Genomic DNA, 19,158 nt, shown 5'->3' with positions numbered 1-19,158 from the left:
TCCCATCACTCATTGGGGCACCCACTTCTTCTTCCCAGTCTTGTCTCAGTTGTACCACTTCCTTCCCCACTTTAGACATCATCAGCTCATATATTCTGGATATCTCATGTCCTCCTTCTCCTATGTCATATATTGTATCTGTGGTGGCGGCCGGTTGATCCTCTAACACTACCTAGGACCATGTTTCTTTGATCTGACACAACACCCTATGGTATGTAATATATTGTCCCATATGTAACCCTGTTTCCTCCTCCAACATCTCAAAGTCTTTTATCCTCCCCCTTTGCCATATGTCTCCCATGGTTACTATCCCTACCGGCTCCCAGTGTTTCCTGATTATCATCCTTAGTTGCTCTTCTATTCCAGTCAATGCTACTAGTGGCATTTGCAGGGAACACGGGGATGGGTTCTCCATTAGCTGACAGGCCCTACGCCACATCTTCCACCCTAATGTCATCATCTTTGGGTGCCCTTCCATATCCGATCTGGGCAACCACATCATTTCTTTTAAGAAGAATGGGGCCCAGTCCAGTCGGAACAGCCTGGTCTCTGAGGTTGATTCTTCTGAGAGCCATTTTGCTACATATTGTAGATGGCTTGCTATTTAATAAATCTCAGAATTTGGCAATTTTATACCCCCTTTCTCATTTGTGTTTTGTGGCTTCCAAAGGGCAACTCTGTTCCTCATCCCATGCCAGAGAAATCCCCTACATATGCCATGTAACCTAGCAAAGAATCGCCTTGGTATCAGGTACGGGGTGTTCCCAAAACAATGCAGTAGTCTTGGCAGGACCACCATTTTCAGCATTGCCCCAAGTCCCATCATTGCCAAGGGGAGCTTGACCCAGAACTTTATACTATTTTCAATACTTTCGATCGCTTTCTCAGTGTATGTTGGTGCTCTGCCTCCACTGTATGATGGATATCTATCCCAAGGTACCGAAACGTGTTGACTTCCCATGGTATCTGTAAAACTGGTAATTGATCTAATGGGATCCCTTTATATCTGCCCAGTGGAAATATACAAGATTTTTTAGGGTTCACTGCTATGCCAGACAGCCCTGCAAATCGCTCCATCACCTCCAGACCATATTGGAGATTTTCTTCAGGGTAACGTAGGTACAACAGCATATCATCTGCATACAAGGAGATTAGGTGTGGTTCCCCTTTTATGGTGATACCTATAATGTCATACTGCTGCCTCAGGTATAAAGCCAGGGGTTCCAGGGTTAGGATATACAGCATAGGGGACCACGGGCATCTCTGCCTAGTGCTTCTGCTGAGTTGCCACCTCTCTGATATTACTGCTCCTGTTTTAACCCTGACCAGTGGCACGCTGTATAATAATTTGACCCATTTGAGATACCCAGGTCCTATTCCATAACTGGTCAGGGCTAAAATCAGCCAAGGCTATTTGACTGAGTTGAAGGCCTTTATTTCATCTAGCAATACAATTGCCATATCGCCCGCGTCCCCATCCACATGTTCAATAACTCGGTGGAGTCGTCTGAGGTTGTTGGATATATTCCTATTCCGGACGTGTCCGGTCTGGTCGGGGTGTATTAGTTTATTAATGATCCTCTTCATTCTGTTTACCAGGACCGCTGTCAACATCTTGCTGTCCTGATTCAGCATCGACAGCGGCCTATACGAGCCGCAGTCATTGCCAGGTTTGTTGGGTTTAGGGAGCGGTATGATAATCGCCCCTCTTAGTGACTCTGGTAGCCTTCCCACTTCATATGCCTCATTTAACATTGCCCAAAAGCAGGGGGGGGGAGTGGGTGGAGTACCTCATTTGTATAGATTTTATAAAATTTACTAGGGAGTCCATGGCCCCCCGGGGTCTTGCTGGTGGGTAGTTGTGTCACCACCTCTTCTAGTTTCTCTGGAGTAATCGGAGCATCTAGCCCCTCCCGCTCCTTTGCGCTAATTTGTGGCAACCCAATATCTTCCAGTGTTTCTCCGATTTCCCTGCAATCACTTCCCTCTTCATCTCCATACAGGAGTCAGTAATAGTCCACAAATTCCTGATTAACGCCTTCTTGAGTGTCCAATATGCACCCATCTTCCTTCGTTATTGTTCTGATTGTGGGTCTAGGGGTCTCTTTTATACAAACATGCCAGGGCTCTCCCAGGTTTATCCCCTCCTGCATGCTGTCTCTCTATGTATTTTTTATAGTTGAGGTTACACAACCTCTCCCAGTGCCCAGCACATTTCTGTTGAAGCCCGAGTATTACGTTGTTATCTTCCTTGCTATTACCTCCCCATCTTTGCTCAGTTTCCAGTTCTCGTTCTGCATCTTGTAATTCGGCTAATATCCCTCCTTGTTGTCTCTTGGACTTAGCTATCGCTATCCCCCTCATTACCACTCTAACGGCTTCCCAAAGCGTACCCGCTGTCTCTACGCTGCCAGTATTAATCTCAAAGTAGCTTATGATTTCCTCTCTCAAATCCTCCCTAAAGATTGTGCCTTTCAACACCTCTGCCCTGAGGCACCACATTGGTATCCTTGCTCTCGGAGGTCGGTTTTGCCATACCAGTACCAGTGGAGAGTGGTCTAACAGCACCCTTGCTTTATATTCTGTTTGTACTATTTCTGCTCCTGTGTGGCAAACATGTAGTCCAACCTAGTGTGTACATTTTGTGGGGCCGAGTAATGCAAATATTGTTTGTCCTGCAGATGGTGCACTCTCCATGCATCCTCGAATCCGAAATCCGTTAACAATGACTGTAACGCACTGGCGGCTGGGGTGGGCCTATCTATTTTACCATCTGATCTATCTATTTTCAGGTTTAGTGCACAATTAAAGTCTCCTCCCCAGATCACTGCCCCCCCTACGCACATGCTGAGTTTGGTGTATAGGGTCCTGAAGTAGGCCGCTGTATCCTGATTCGGGGCGTATGTGTTTATAATACTTATTTCCCTGTTTTCCACCAGCCCTCTTATTATCACAATCCTCCCGACCGCTTCGACTGTGGATTGCAGTAGCTGAAATGGGACATGCGGTGCTACCCATGTGATCACCCCTCTAGCGTAGGCAGAATATGTTGCGCCCACACAGGTCCCCTTCCACTTCTTCCGGATCACCTCCAGCTTGTCTCGTCTCAGGTGGGTCTCCTGTAGTAAGGCTATGTCTATCTCTGTCTACACAGATACATCATAACCTTATTCCTCTTTAGATAGCTATTGAGCGCTCTAACATTCCAAGTAATTACTTTAAGGTCCTCCTAGAATGTTGGGATCCTGCTCCTCCCTCCGCAAGTTCAGTCCATATCTAAGTTTGTCGTTTGTCCCCCATTTCGTGTAGGCTCGTTATAATATATATATATATATATATATATATTTATTTTTTTTCAGTAAAAAAACTTTGTTAACGGGGCGTTATGGTTAAGTTGCGCAACTAATAACCTATGAAATTCAGTGAACAAACTTTGTTAAAGGGACGTTATAGTTCCAAGTAAAACCGAAAAACCCCTGAAATTCGCCAGTTATGGTAAGCTAAGCAACCATAACTTGCGCCACCACCGTGCACTGCTAAGCCTAACACCCAGGATATCACAGATGACATCACAAATGTCATTGATGACATCACTGATGACATCACATGTCTGATTCCCCCTTTTTTCATTTCCTGACATATCTAGGCCACATGATTTTCTTCAGTAACAGTTAGGAACTAAAAATTGTAAATTACTATATTCGTAGACTTATCCTTCAAGTATGTTCTTAGAATAATTCCCCTATGGTCCAGTCATATCATATGAAACATATACATAGGGGAAGACAACCTTGAAAGACAGCAATACTTTTTGTGCATTAAAATTAACAGTAGATTTATCAGCACTTTGATACTTTTGATGTTTTTTTTATTACTGTACTTTCCCTGTATATGCTCATATTTTTATATGTTCTACTCAAACTATTTTCCTTAGGGTCCAGACACATCATGTGATGTATATAGATAGGGTAAGTAACAGCTTTGAAACAGAGCAATCATTTCTCTGCATAAAGGTAATCAGTTAGGTTATGAACACTTTCTGCTACTATTGCTGTTTCTTTTTCTTACTTCAATTCCCTTGTATATATTCATATTTGTATGTGGTGTTGTCTCTTTGTGATTTGTCTATAATAATGCAATTATGTAGTAAGTGGGTTTTATTACCTACTTATCACAAGTTTCACTGTACGCAAAACCCTAATATGAAAACAGTTATCATTTCACTATTCAACATGGCAAGCTTATGAATATTGCACCTCCATCATGTATGCTGCACACAATGCCTATGTTTCTACATGAGTACCTTAGTATACTGGATTGAAGTTAATAATAGAATGCTATTTATATCAATGCCTAGCTTAATGCACTGATTAGCACTTGATATTTATTCCAATAATCTTTGACACTTTTTTATTAACATTACACTAAGAATCCCTTGTACAGACTTTTCATGAAAGATAAATGCACATGTGATGTCATCAGTGATGTCATCAATGACATTTGTGATGTCATCTTTGATGTCCTGGGTGTTAGGCTTAGCAGTGCACGGTGGTGGCGCAAGTTATGGTTGCTTAGCTTACCATAACTGGCGAATTTCAGGGGTTTTTCGGTTTTACTTGGAACCATAACGTCCCGTTAACAAAGTTTTTTTACTGAATTTCATAGGTTTTTAGTAGCGCAAGTTAACCATAAACTCCCTTTAACAAACTTTTTTCATTAGCACGCAGACAATATACAAAGATGGAGTGTAAAAAGCAATTTCTCAGGGTTGGCTTTACACAGAATGTTGCAAAGTAAGAATTTATGCACGTTCACAGTGAAGGTCAGCTGCTTCCATTTTTTGCTCGCGGGCCTGAGTGGCCCACGACTCGCACTATAAGGTTCTATTGTTTTTTGACCTTGACAGACAGGGATCGTGCCAAAAGACTTCTTTTGAAGGAGGGGTGCAAAAACGTAAGAGACGATAAGGATGAAATTTCTGAAACTAAACCGCTTTTATATATTATATCACTATGAGAAAGATCGTTGGCACAGGCGGAGTCGTATTTAGGGACTGCATTACGCGTAGACAATGGAAAATGCCAATATAATGTAAGTAACCCTTTAGATTATTTTATACCGGAATATGATAACAATAGCATGGCGTTAAAGCCCGGTTAAGTTGTACTTGTTCGTTCAACGTGGCATATTGTTTTGTACCGCGCACTATCACCGCCGAAGTGGTCCCCTGGCGCTCAGACGGCTCGGAAAAAGGCAGAGGAGAGAGGGTGGGTTAGTGGGAATAAGTTAACATACTCCGTTGCACTATCCTCGCTAGCAAATAGTTTCACGCCCTAATAAATAAAATGAATATTTTTAATGAAGATCGGCTCGTGAGACTAATTTATGTTTTTACAACAGGTACATCCTTCCCTACTGTCAATGCCACGATTTTCAGACCCCGGCCGACAGATTTTTTTAACTGCCAGGTGCAGCTACTTCTAAACAACTTCATGACCCTCACCATTTTATGGGACAATCGCCAAGGACCAATATGCCCTTACGCGGTACTAGCGCTCGAAGCAACATACCAACCATTATGGTGGTCTAATGCCTCGTTGTTGGAACAGCCTTCCAATTATCAGTGCGACCATAGTGCTTCTTTTATCATAAACCAACACCCTGTGTACTGCAAAGGAACAGTGCGTGACTCAAGATGAAATTTTGCGGATCGACAGCAAAGGCAAATGCAAATCGCTGAATATTCTCTAAACATTTGATGTCAAATAAAAGTACTTTAGGAAATGTACAATCTTGCTGTTTGCTTTTAAATCACAGTTTCATATTCCGAATTGTGGCACGCTGTGTTGTGAGATGATCTGTGTTGTTTTCCGGGTTCTGTGTAAAGTGGCGTAGGACTGGAGACGACTGGGCCTTACGCGGTACTAGCGGCTAGAAGCAACATACCAACCATTATGGTGGTCTAATGCCTCGTTGTTGGAACAGCCTTCCGATTATCAGTGCGACCATAGTGCTTCTTTTATCATAAACCAACACCCTGTGTACCGCAAAGGAACAGCGCGTGACTCAAGATGATCTTTTGCGGATCGACAGCAAAGACAAATGCAAATCGCTGAATATTCTCTGAACATTTGATGTCAAATAAAAGTACTTTACGAAATGTACAATCTTGCTGTTTGCTTTTAAATCACAGTTTCATACTCCGAATTGTGGCGTGCTGTGTTGTGAGATGTTCTGTGTTGTTTTCCGGGTTCTGTATAAAGTCGCTTAGGACTGGGCGCGTTTGGCTACGCACCCTGTAACGTCACGGAGAGAGAGACGGGGAATATGAATGCTTTGATAATGTCCGGTTTAGGGGCGGGAGATATGATTTAGTGTCGCAAAAGCAGGTCAGCCAGGTCGATGGGGAAAGTGATAGGATTATCACATAATGTCGGTGCACAGCAGCCTAATTTATCATTTGTTTAGTGGACAAAAAGTCGGGTAAGGCCCATAGGAAATTGTAATGTCAACGGACATAAGGAGGGTTCTTAGAACACTTTCAACCTGACAACGAACAATACGAACAGCATTCTCAGAACACCCCCATTTTGTTTAATTGCAAACATTACCTCCACGTCCACTCTTCCTCGTCCCAGTACTTACTTCATGAGGCCCCTGCCTCCGACACATGGCCTTCTTCTATTTATTTAAATTCCTATAACTCCTCCCCCACATCCACATCACTCAGTTTCATATTACCAAGCCGGAGCATGGGACCTTCCTTGCAGGGAGGGTGAGGAGGGTCATCAGTACTGTGACAAGGAAGAGTAGGACTAGGAGTAATGAAGATTACCGGTAAGTGATCAGAGCATTTCAGTACACCGCGAGTGTTCTTAGAACACATTCAACTTGCCAGAGTACAATACGGACAGCGTCCTCAGGACACCCCCATTTTGTTTATGTACGAACATTTAAGGACACCGCGAGTGTTCTTAGCTCAATTTTAGCTTGCTTGCGAACAAAACGGACACATACTCCGTCCTCAGAACACCCCACCATTTAGTTTATATAGAAAATTTCAGAACAGCCGTGTTGTCTGCAGACAAATCGAACACAACAAAAGCGTCTAGCACATAAAAAAAAACAGAACATTGAACCTATCTCATACTCCCCTACCCTCCCCTAACACTCTTACACACCAACACACTCCACTAAATACAATTTTTAATCCAAGTTTCACCGTGCTGTCCGCGGTCGTCAGCGAATGCAAGATGGCGGGCATCACAGAAAATCTGATGCGCTTCACGCACCATGCCGTCCAATCAGCGAACACGTTGCATGTCCGCGGACATCACGCAAGCCGCTCGGCCAATCAGGGCACTGTCCGTGGAGCGAACCGGGAAGTCCGTCCACGGAGCGAACGGAGATATCACTAAAGCTCCCAAGTCATACTTCTGCCTTTGCAGAGCCGCACTACACAAGCAAAACAAGCCTTCGACCTAGCACAGAATCTTGGAAACAGAAAGCGCCGCACTTCACCTCCAAGACGGAAAAATACTGCAAGGATGAAAAAAACACAGAAAGGAAGAAATGGATACTAAAGCTGGAGCAGATCCCTGGAAATGATGACGAGGTAGTACTAAATAGAGGTGCGGTGCTAGAACTATTGAGCTTCGTGCCTCATCTCAGATCTATAAACACGAAAGACCTGCTGATAGTGGACCCCAGCTAGAGCCAGCACAAATCCATCTCACACCTCTACGTGGCCTCTAAATCCGTGTTTCGTCTCCTGATAGCCGAGACGAAAGCTTTGCTGAAACTTGGATACGACATCATAGAATCAACTAGATCAACACGGTTCAACCGACCAAGCCCAAAACGCGATCATTCAGCTGCTCTGGAAATGAGAAGCCCCTCGTCAAAACATTGTCAGTACACAAAAAACCATCGGCACGAGACAAGAGGGGAAAAATCAAATCATAGACACGAGTCACAAACTACTACTAAGGAGAAGGCCTACAAGGACCAGGGAGGCGAGAAAGCGCCGTCAAGAATAAGCCAAGAACACAATAACAGGAAAATGGACCTCACGATTACAAAAACGATCTTGGCAGACCAAATACAACCTTCGCTGAGGTGCAACTCGAGACTCAACCTAGTCCTGGGTCCTGAGTCGTGGTTATCCAAAGCACCGACTGGTGCACCAAGGAAATAGCAATCCAAGCACCATGAGTCCAGTTCAGCCTCCACGACCGTCAAGAAAGCTGAGCGATCCTGCATCCGACTAGGCTCATGGAACACCAGGTGACACTCGCATCTAACGCGACCAGGAGCCATTGAACTAAGAGATTATGATTTTCTATGTCTACAGGAAACCTGGCTCACAGAGGTCCCGACACTTGAGGGATACGAAATCATCCTTTCACCGGCCACAAAAGGACAAACAGGACGTCCATCCTCTGGAATATTGACAGCATGTCATCAAGGCTGTGGCTTTTCACTCGACTCCAGGCTATTTAGCAGTCCTTCCATCCTGATGACCAAAGCAGTTCAGACTGATCGCGAAGAACACCCAGCCAACCAACTACGGGAGCCACTGATCATTATAAATACGTATTGGAATCCAGCTGGAATCAGTGACACATCCTTTCTGGAACAAATGGAAAGAGCGATCGATGATGCTCTGTCGGCCCAGTTAACCCCTAACCTCTTGATTTGTGGAGACATCAATGCCACATGCCAGTCCTCGGACAAACTCACTTCCCGTATGGACAAGAACAGCCCGGGAGCGAAGAGAGGAGCCCAGTGGTCGAATTTGATGAACTCTCGTGAACTCCATAACCTGGACGCAGCCTTTCCAGACCCAAAACGGCTGCCGACTTGGGCAAGGCGAGAAGCGAACGCCACAATAGACCACATATTTGTGTCCACGCCGTTGTTGGCAGTGATAAGTTCTTTTGACCTGATCAATGCGCCGGCTAGTGACCACAACTTGCTGGTGACAGTTTGGTGAACAACGCGGGTGGAAAGAGATTACGCGTTGCCACAGCTCTCCACGAATAACCAACGAACAAGAGTGAAAATATCGGCTAAAGCAATAAAACTAGGACACAAATACCAGGCACAGGCAGAACGGGGGACAAGCGAGCAGATCGACTACTTACCTTTACTGGTCACATACAAAGTCAAGGCCACCAACAGAGCCAATCACAACTGCTCGCACCACAGATTTGACAACATTGTGGTGCTAAAACGCAAGGAGATGAGAAGGCTAAAACGACAAGCTAAAGTGAGAGGAACTGCGGCAGCAATAATTGAGGCAGCAGAGGGGTGCCGACAGTACAAAAACTGGCTCAAAAACTATCGCTTGACCCTATATCAACAGGACTCAGAAGCAATTCTGAAAACAATAGTATCCAACAACAGCAGATAGTTCTGGAGCCTCCTGAATTCGACACACTCCGACGGAAAAACTGCTTTTATTTCAAACATCGGCGAAGCTACCTGGGTCAAATTCTTCAGTGCATTGTTTCAGAAGTCTGAAAAAGAGCAAACAGAGAAGCTGGCAGAGTCATCATCACCATGGATCAGAGTGTATGACATCGAGGACATCACAACACAAATTAAGAGACTTAAAAACTCCCGAGCCCCAGGCCCGGACGGCATCTCGAACGTTGACCTGAAGTCCTTCGAGGAAGAATGGGCCCCTCTTCTCAGTAAAATCTTTCAAAGATGTGCTCAACTACAATCTATTCCTCCATCATGGAAAACGGCCACAGTCGTACCAATTTACAAGAAGGGAGATAAAGAAGATCCAAAAAACTATAGGCCGATCGCCCTTCTGGATTGTATTGGTAAAGTGTTTGGTTCTCTCGTTCTGAGAGAATTCAACAACTGGGCCAAAACGGCTGGCTGCCATGACTATCTACAAACAGGCTTCAAAGAAGGACTGGGCACAGCAGCCAACATACTGATGCTCAGCGCGCTCAAAGGGAAAGTATTGGAGGGTGGACCGCGACTTTACCTAATCTTCATTGACCTCACCCAGGCGTTCGACAAAGTGGAGCGCCCGCGGCTCTGGCAGAAACTCGAAACTTGGGGTTGCCCCACCCCGATCCTGGAGCCGATCAAAGCACTGTACACCGGCACCACCATGCGAGTAAGATTAAACCAACACAGCCTCCTGTCCCCAGCGATTCCAACCGCCAGAGGGGTGAAACAGGGGTGCCCTTTGGCCCCGGCCCTATTTATCTCCTTCCTGGGGGACCTGCAAACAACGTTAGAAGAAGTCAGCTGCTTCCCACCAAAGTTGGGCGACACCCATGTGAATAGAATCCTATATGCAGATGACCTGGTCCTCCTAGACCACACTCTCGTGGGCCTGCAGCGTCAACTAAAGAAACTCTCGGAATACATGGCTGACAACAAATTGGAGATAAACGAAAAAAAGACAAAATTTATGATCCTGTCTACAAAACCAAAGAAGGTGGAAAAAAACGCTCTGTTCTTGGAAAAGCAGCGGGTCGAAAAAGTCTCCGAATTTAGATACCTTGGAGTGACACTCGACGGCTCAAGAAATGAACTGGCAATGCAAGTCCACCTCAAAAGAACAACGAAAAAGCTGATTGCACAAGCCAAAGCAATCAACAGAAAATTTGGTCGCTTCTCCCTAATTCCTGTTGTAGATTTCTACAAGAAAAAGGTTATTCCCACCTTGACCTACGGCACCAACGCCCTTCCGAATTTACCCACTGTTGTGTGGCCAAGACTGGAAGCGATGTTTTGGAGAGGGACACTGGGTCTCCCTAATTCCACCTCGGTGACCGTCATAAGGAAGGAATTTAGCCTGCTATCACTCGAGGGAACAGTGAAATCCAGTATGCTCATGCTTTATCGCAAAACCAGAATTTCGCCTGATCCATCAATTTACAATCTAATCAAGAAAGAATGTGAAAACGGCCAAAGCAACACACTAAACCGTTGGACAAAAATAAACCAGGCTTTGTTGGCTACTACAGAGTGTGACGAAGAGACACTTGTCAGAAACCCTACAAAAATTTAAAAAAAACTGAAAGAAATCGACTGGATCCAAACCAACGAGGCAGCTCTAAAGAATAAACTGACACAGCACCTCCCGCCAAACATCAGAAGATTCAACGACTTACAACCGTACATCAAAAAGTTCCCTTCTAGACACGCTCGCGATTTAATGAGAGCGCGGCTAAATCTCCTGTTAACTAACGAAATCTTAGCAATCAGAGGGCTTTCCCCATCGAACGAGTGCCGATTCTGCAAAACGCCGGGAGTAACAGAATCGATTAGGCATTTGCTCTTAGCATGTCCTCGCACAGTCAGGATCCGAACAGTCTACCTGACGAAGATCTTTTCGGAGCACATTTTAAGCGACCAGGACATTTGTTGGTCCAGATTGATGGCCGGAGACAGACCTTCGTGGCTGCTGGCCACCTACAAAATGTTGGTCTATATAAACACTGAACTTCTCAGCCAACCGTCCTCAGGTTGATCGGTCCGTCCAACAACCTTCGACGAGTTCCGGCCTCAATACAATACAATACTTCTCCCGTTCTTATCATCACTGATGCTACTACAGTTTCGCACTGAAAATGAAAAGTCTTCTGTTGTAAAAATCTTATTGATTAAAACAATAAAAAAAATTAAAAAAAAATATCACTAATTTATTTGCCTTACATTTTGGTCATTTAAAAAAAAAAAACTACTGGACGGATTTACACCAAATTTGCAAAAGCATGCTTTCGGGACCAAGCCCCCGCTCCTGCCGCAAAGTTGGTGTAAATCCGTCCAGCGGTTTGGACTGTAGGCGTGCGCAAAGTTTTTTCCCATTATGTCTATGGGAAAAAACAAAAGTTTTGGGGCCCCCCTATACGTTTCCCCCCCTGGACCAAACCTCTCCAAACTTTGCAGAAAAATTCAGAGTGGGCCATATACTTTTTTTGCAAAGTTTGGTGAGGATTCGTCCAGAGGGAGCGACGTTATAAGCCACCCAAAAAATGCTCTTCCTATGGAGACACCAACTTAACCATAACTACATGGACGCTACTGCGTCCATGTAATATATATATGTGTGAAAAGGAAAAAGAGGAAAAATTAACCGCACTCTCTGCGGCCGATTGAAAGGCCATGGTCATGAAAAAATGAAGCGGAGCTCACAGCAAAGTGAAGGTCTGAAAGTTATTTAATGAGTCATACAAAAAAAAGACAATAAAAAATACGGCTGGAAGGCAGTAGAAAAAACAGAGGCAGGACGCCCATGAGCGCGACCCACACACAATGCGTTTCACACTCAACTGAGTGCTTGATCACGTGAAGAAACAAAGGACCTGAGCACATTAGTAGTTGGATAGATACAGTCCTTTTGCTATTTCAATGGAACTAAATGGGTACTTGGGAAGATGGAATGGGCGGCGGACATGATGGAATGAAAAAGCAAGAATGGCCGGTAAGGTAAATAAATGAATGCAAAGGTGGAAAAAGAACTGGGAATCATGTAAGACAAAGTGTCCATAACATAATGACCCAAGCAACCATTCCATAGCACCCATACCCAAGGTAACATAATTCCACCGATGTGATTTGCAATATTAAAACACAATTTGCAGATCATAAAATGTACACAGTTGAATGAATAAAGTTAACCCCCGCAATTGAAAAAACAAACGAAAACCGTCTATGAGGATGGACCAGACCATAACGTAGCCCCATATTACAAGGAAAACATATCATGGGTATGTAAGTCATGGCTCGACATGGTAAAGACTTTCTAATACCAACAGAACAAAGTAAAGTGCAAGTGCAAGCGAATGTAGCAGCAAAATAATGTGCACAAATGCGTGACCAAAGTGACAATATCCACATATGCAAAGATGTAAAATACAACAATCTGATAAATTGAATAAAGTGCAAGAGCGGGCAATAGTAGCAGCATAATGGAGCACTAATGTGCAAGAACAAGGTTGCAATATATAGTTATAAAAAATAGCATGATACAACATTCTGACCGCAATAAAAGATTGAATAGTGCAAGTGCATAGCAGCATAGTAGTGTGCAAATGTACCAGGCCAGAATGTCAAAATCAATGGGAGCAAAATTGCAGAGTATCACCATTATAAAAACAATATATAGCAGCCTCAGAATGTGCACACTTGCAAAACCAGAATAGTAGCATTGACATAGATCAAATCACATGGTCCATGGCTAGCCAACACGAAAAGGGGGGGGGGGGAAATATGGAGAATAACAGGTCGTAATTCCAACATAGACAGGAAAAGTAACAGATAACGAATATACAGGGGGAGATAGCAACGATTGTGAGTACAGGTGTACAGATCAAAGGGGAGCAACTGTGTAACAGCATAGAAACAAAGGTGGAGTAGAAGGAATTTGGAAAGGCAGGAAGGACTGTGCAAAAGATGATAAAAAAAAAATCCATAGAGAGCTCATGTCCCATAGAGACGTGCTGCAACAGCTATGAAATTAGACAGGAATAAGTCTAAAGCAAAAAGACAAAAACACCAAAATAAGGTGTAAAATAATCTAAAACAGGCCAAGGATACAACAAATATATGTATATATATATATATATATATATATATATATGCTTGATCCCCAACTAACATTACCCCACCCTTAAACACTTCAAACTCCCCAACTTCCCTTACTCCCTGCCCTACCCCCTCCCTTCCCAACTTAGCCCACTTCCTCCCACCTTCCCCCCTCCCACCTTCCCCCCTCCCAACTGCTGCCCAGCTCCATCCCTAGATCTCAGGCACCCCCGCATCTTGCCCGTTTCTCAGCTACCAGCAATACTCGGGGCACAGCAGGGAGATATCGCCCTACTGGCGTCTATACTAATACAACTATTGGGGGGTAGGTTGTCCTCCTCCTGCATCTCCCGTGTTATCTATTGGTCATAGCACATATTTGGCTTATAGCTACTTCCCGTTTGCTCTTCAGCTAGTCTGCTTATTGGGGTTAGGGTTCCAGCGTCCCCTGTCTCTTATATTGATTTCACTTTTAGCACATCTGCATTTATTTCTCTACTACCCCATACTATATTCTAGTCCAACATGTCCAATTCTGCAGCGTGTTAGGCATCTGGATCTCTATGTGCCAATGCACTCATCGTCTGTATGCGACCATTCCATTCGTGCCCCCCCTCATTTCTCACAGTTTGGGTTCTAGCTCGGGTCACTTATCTTGTTCACCACTTCCTTGCGCATCGCCAGCATCCGGGATCCCCTGAGCTTCCAGCCAGTTCGACGCCTCCTCCGGAGTCTCGAAGAAGTATGCTTTGTCTTTGTGCAGGACCTTCAGTTTTGCGGGGTACAGCAGCATTTATTTGAGGCCGGATGTGCACAATCTTCTTTTCACCACCACATAGCTATACCATTGTCTTTGTACCATCATTTTATAGTCCGGGTATGCAGTGACCTTTGCCAATGCGTGTTTTATTGTACCCCCTTTCCGGAAAAACTCCAGGATCTTTTCCCTGTGTCTGTAATTCAATATTTTGGCTATGATTGCTCTGGGTGGGGCTCCCGGTTGTGCTCTTCTCATAAAGGCCCTGTGCGCCCGTTCCACTGCCAATCCTTGTGAAAGCTTGCTGGCTCCGATCTCCTGAATAAGCATATTTTCCACATAGTCCGTGGGGTCAGATCCTTCTTCACCTTCTGGCAAGCCTACCAACCGAATGTTGTTGCGTCGCACTCTCCCTTCTGCCTCCTCGGCCCGATTCTCCAGGTTAGCTACTTGCTGCTTCAGTATGTGGACTTCCTTGTCGTTAGCATTGCTGGTCTCTGTGTTAACTTTTACTGCACTCTCCAACACGCTGGTTCGCTCTGCCAAAGCTCTCACATCTTGCCTGAGTAGGTTAACTTCCAACCCTTCTGCGTCAATCTTCGTTTCCAGAGACGCTTTCATGTCAGCCAATGCAGACCCTCAGGAGGATTTTCAGTTCCGTTATGGCCGCTAAAATCTGGTGTTCATTTGTCGGCGGGGTCACCCCCTCTGTTGCAGCAGACATTGCTTGTGTAGGTGTGTTAGGAGTCTTTTGTGGTTTGGAAAAGATGTCCATAGATGGTTGCTTGCCTTTACTTTTGCTTCCTTTGTGAGCCATTACCCCAGCTCCTCGTCCTTTGTCTTTCCACTGTATGCCGTTTTGCGCAGTTCGTCGTGGTTTACTGTTGTTTTTGCTGGTACGTGGACTTATTTTTTCGCTATTGGCTCTGCGCCTTACTACCACACTATAGAGTTGCTCTTCAAGTGGCTGCCGTTGCGACGTTTCCGCTCTGCCGGCCCATCAGCTTTCCGCAGTTCTTCAGGAGTGTCCACTCCACTTGATGGTGTGCTGAGGCCTTATCACAGTGTCCGCCGGCCCTTTATTGAATTCCTGCTCTGTCTTCCCTACTTCCTGCGCAGTAGCTTTGCTATTTATTGAGACGTGCGCATATGTCCAGCCATGGCTTGGGTGCCGTTCGGGCAAGTGGAATGAAGTGGAATGGGACCACTGTCAACATTGCAGGTGAGGATGCTAAGCGCACAGCGGGCAGGGGCTTATTTGTTGCGCGGTCTCCATCCTCAATGTGGGTCACCCCTCCGGTAGTCTGACCCTCTGTACAATCCTGTGGGTCGTGCACCTATCGGTTCCTCTTGCAAGCAATACCATTCATTCTCCATGCACTCAGATGGAGATTTTCAGGTGGCATCTTCTCCTTTTGCACCAGCGTGGTACTCCCACCTTATTGTGCCACTGGGCCTCTTTTAGCTGGGTTCCCCTTTCTTGGGTCCCTTGTGCAGATGCTTACACAGTGCTGGCTCCCTCTGCTTGCAGGCTCGTGGTATCAGAGAGCGTTCTCCCTTGCATTCAATTCTAAGGGATTGGCCTGTCTTTATCCATGCACGCCATTCGTTATGGGAGAACGCATTATGAACAGAGCAGATAGCGTTTTTTATTAGGCTGCTAGCGGTGCTGGCTCCCTCTGCTTGCAGGCTTGTGGTGTCCGAGAGCCGTTCTCCCCTACATTTGTTTCTAGGAGTCAACTTATCTTTGTCCACGCGCAACGTTCATTCTGTGCGAGCGCGTTGTTGACAGAGCAAACAGCGTTACAGTGCATCTATTTTGTACACTGCGGCGTATGGGCTGTTTATCATGCATTCGGGGGCCACTTCCCTTCAGTGTATCAGCGCGTCACAGGGGTGCCGTCTTACACAGGAGGAATCGCACGTGGCACTGCCCACCCCTGGTGTCCCTCCACTGCAGCCCACCTTCCTCAGCGCCCCGGCTCGCACGGATGAGTGCAACTTGCCGTATGCGCTTCACAGGGCCATCATGCTGGTGTCCTTAACTCGCCCACGGCAGTACACTTCCAGGTTTACAGCATTTCGGGAGAGGCCACCTCCACAAATATTGTCCTGTGTGTACCGCTCACTCTCCCCTGGTGCTCGGCGGCGCCTCATGCATTCCACTCAGCTGTTATGTGCGCCGGCCCTTCAAACAAAGACGGTGTGCTGGCCGTGTCTCTTCATCTCCGCAGCATCGCTTTAGCACTCAAGGAATCCTTTGTTGTAGACAGCGGTCATTTTAAAATCGGTCGAGGTTTTTGGTCAGGACTTCGGTGATCCGTATCTCAGGCTATGTTTACGCAATCAATCTGCAGTTTCTCCCGGTGGGGTCCGCTTTGTTTCATACCGCAACAGGCCACTTTTCGTGCAGTTTCTTGAGGTTTAAAGGCATGCGCCTCACACGGATCGGTGACTGATACAGGAGCCCAGGTTGAGTGCAGCCTACTCCATGGCTGCCAAGCCACGCCGCCCCTATAGGACAGAACGTTGTGTTTGTTATTTTGTTAGTTGAAAACCTAGCAGGCTCTCAGAACCAGGAGAAACAACCAGTGAGGCCCTGACATTGATAGGAACTATCTTAGGAGTCAGCCCCCGGAAGCGTGGGGACTCAGGGGTGAAGAGTCCTAACCCTCAGTAAAAGCAAGAAACAAACTTTCATTTTGTTGAAGGAGCTTTTTGTTTTGTTATTTGAACACATCAGCCCCTCGAAGGCTAGAGACTTTCTAGGGAAAAGAGACTTGGCCATTGAAGCTCCAGATAAACTGCAATGGAACAGTCGACTCCTGCTGAGGAAGCCCAAATGTGTGCTCTGCTCCATGATCCCACCTTACCCCAAGCCCAAAACATGGAGAAGTGAGACCGAAGCTACCACATCCAGACATATTTGTGAACACTTCTTTCTTTTGTTGAAAACTATCCCACTCCCTTTTTGTAATAGTTGTAAGGTTTGTCAATGGTTTTAGTATAGGCCCTTTTTATGTGATACAACACTAATAGGACTGCCTTATTTCCATTTGATGGTCGATGCTTGCACCAATTTTAGATTTAGGTTTAGATTAGGAATTTTTCCACCTGCATACAGTTTAAAAAAACACCCTTAAACTGTGTTCATTTGTGTCTATATTTACTATTGCGACCATCTGTTCCTTACAGTGCCCATACTAGGCCTCCAACAGAACGGATGGAAAAACCCTAAACCCCCACAACCCCCTAAGATGTGAGCCCCACAGTATCCCTTCCTGTCTTAAGGGGATGGCAGTTCCATCAGATATAGAGTTCCAGGAATCGGTCCCAGATCTTTTGAACATTCTCCTCATATCCCTGTAACGTGAAGTTGATTTTTCCCCCATCTGTGTGTTACACCATCTGTTCCGTCCAGCATTGTAGGTTCAGAGATCAGACTTCGCCGTTTTTTAATATGAGTGTTTTCCCGCCATGATCACTCTTTTGATCATAGGGTCAAGTTCTACATGGTCCACCAGCACTTGTATTCTCTCTGCTACTTCCCCCCATAGCTATACCACGGCAATAGCTTCAATGAACATGTGACAGTAACCACATGCAGTCTCCTGACTCCTCCAACATTTGTCATTGATCATCAGTCTAAGTTTATGCATCTTCACTAGTCTCCAGCAGCTATGAAATAAGATCTTTTGTTACATGTACATTGGTTCACGTCTCATGCCTTACACTCCTGAACAGAGTGGGCCAACTACAAACCCATATCCGGGTCCTCTTCGCAATCATTGCGAGCCTTTTCTGTAAGCTATAAATTCACCATAAGCGCACTCACTGCCGCTGTTTGTATTTCGTGTGGTGAAGCTCCCAAGTTCCGACACTACGTTCCTTTGACTTTGGACAGGTTCAGGGAGTCTTGATCGCAGGATATGGCTTAGGTGTAATTCCTCTTATGGTAGGGCATAGTGCTTGGCCATCTCATTGAAAGGCATCAGCATTCCTCGCCTCCATAAGATAAGTTTTCTTTTGATGCATTAATCTTAACGTGTTCTTAAGGTTCTAGCTTGTATATATTCCTTTAAACCAGAAATAAAAGGGCTAAAAAAAAGGATTGTCACAGGTAATAGGTGCCTGTGGATGTGAGTGATGTCACCATACATGCCAATTCCGTGGGGCCAGATGGTTCCATCGCCCTTTCCTCTGCACAAGTCTCGGGGGTAGGGGGGGGCCGAGTCCACTCCAGGAGCATCAGAGGGAGTGTGAGAGCGACGTGGGGGTGCACTCTCAGCCCATTTGTACTGTGTTGGCAATTCTTTATTTTCACTGGCTCCATTTTGCGAGCATCCAGCAGTAATTGCTCGAGTCATTGGCAGTGGCAAGGCATATCTAAGAGCAAAGAATTGCTCAAAGGAACAATTTGGATTCTACATTCCAGGACTGCTCCAAAGTAAACAAATTAAGTAAACTGAAATACAACAAAAGGCATTTTTTCCAACTTTACAAAGCCATCGGAGCATTCCTCTAAAGTTTTGTTGATTTGCGGGACTGGAGATTAATTTAAATGAGCACTGCTTTGCAGGAATACAAGGATGAGTAGTGGATGAACCACCTACTCAGCCCCACACTATCTCTAGCAGTGATCCCAATTATAAGGGTAAAACAGGCACAGCACGACGGATATACCTGCGTTTCCCTTTGTGGCAACGTGGGCCAAGAGCAGGCTATATTCTCAAGAGGGGAGTGAAGTGATAACAGTAGCAGTCAAAACAGCAATAGTGCAAAGACTCCAAAACCAAATAATATCCAACCAGGGTTCTATAAAATGTACATACTTTGAT

Source organism: Ambystoma mexicanum, chromosome 5q, assembly GCF_040938575.1.
Source record: "Ambystoma mexicanum isolate Mex_15411 chromosome 5q, UKY_AmexF1_1, whole genome shotgun sequence".
NCBI lineage: Eukaryota > Metazoa > Chordata > Amphibia > Caudata > Ambystomatidae > Ambystoma > Ambystoma mexicanum.
Note: the sequence above shows the minus strand (reverse complement) of the source record.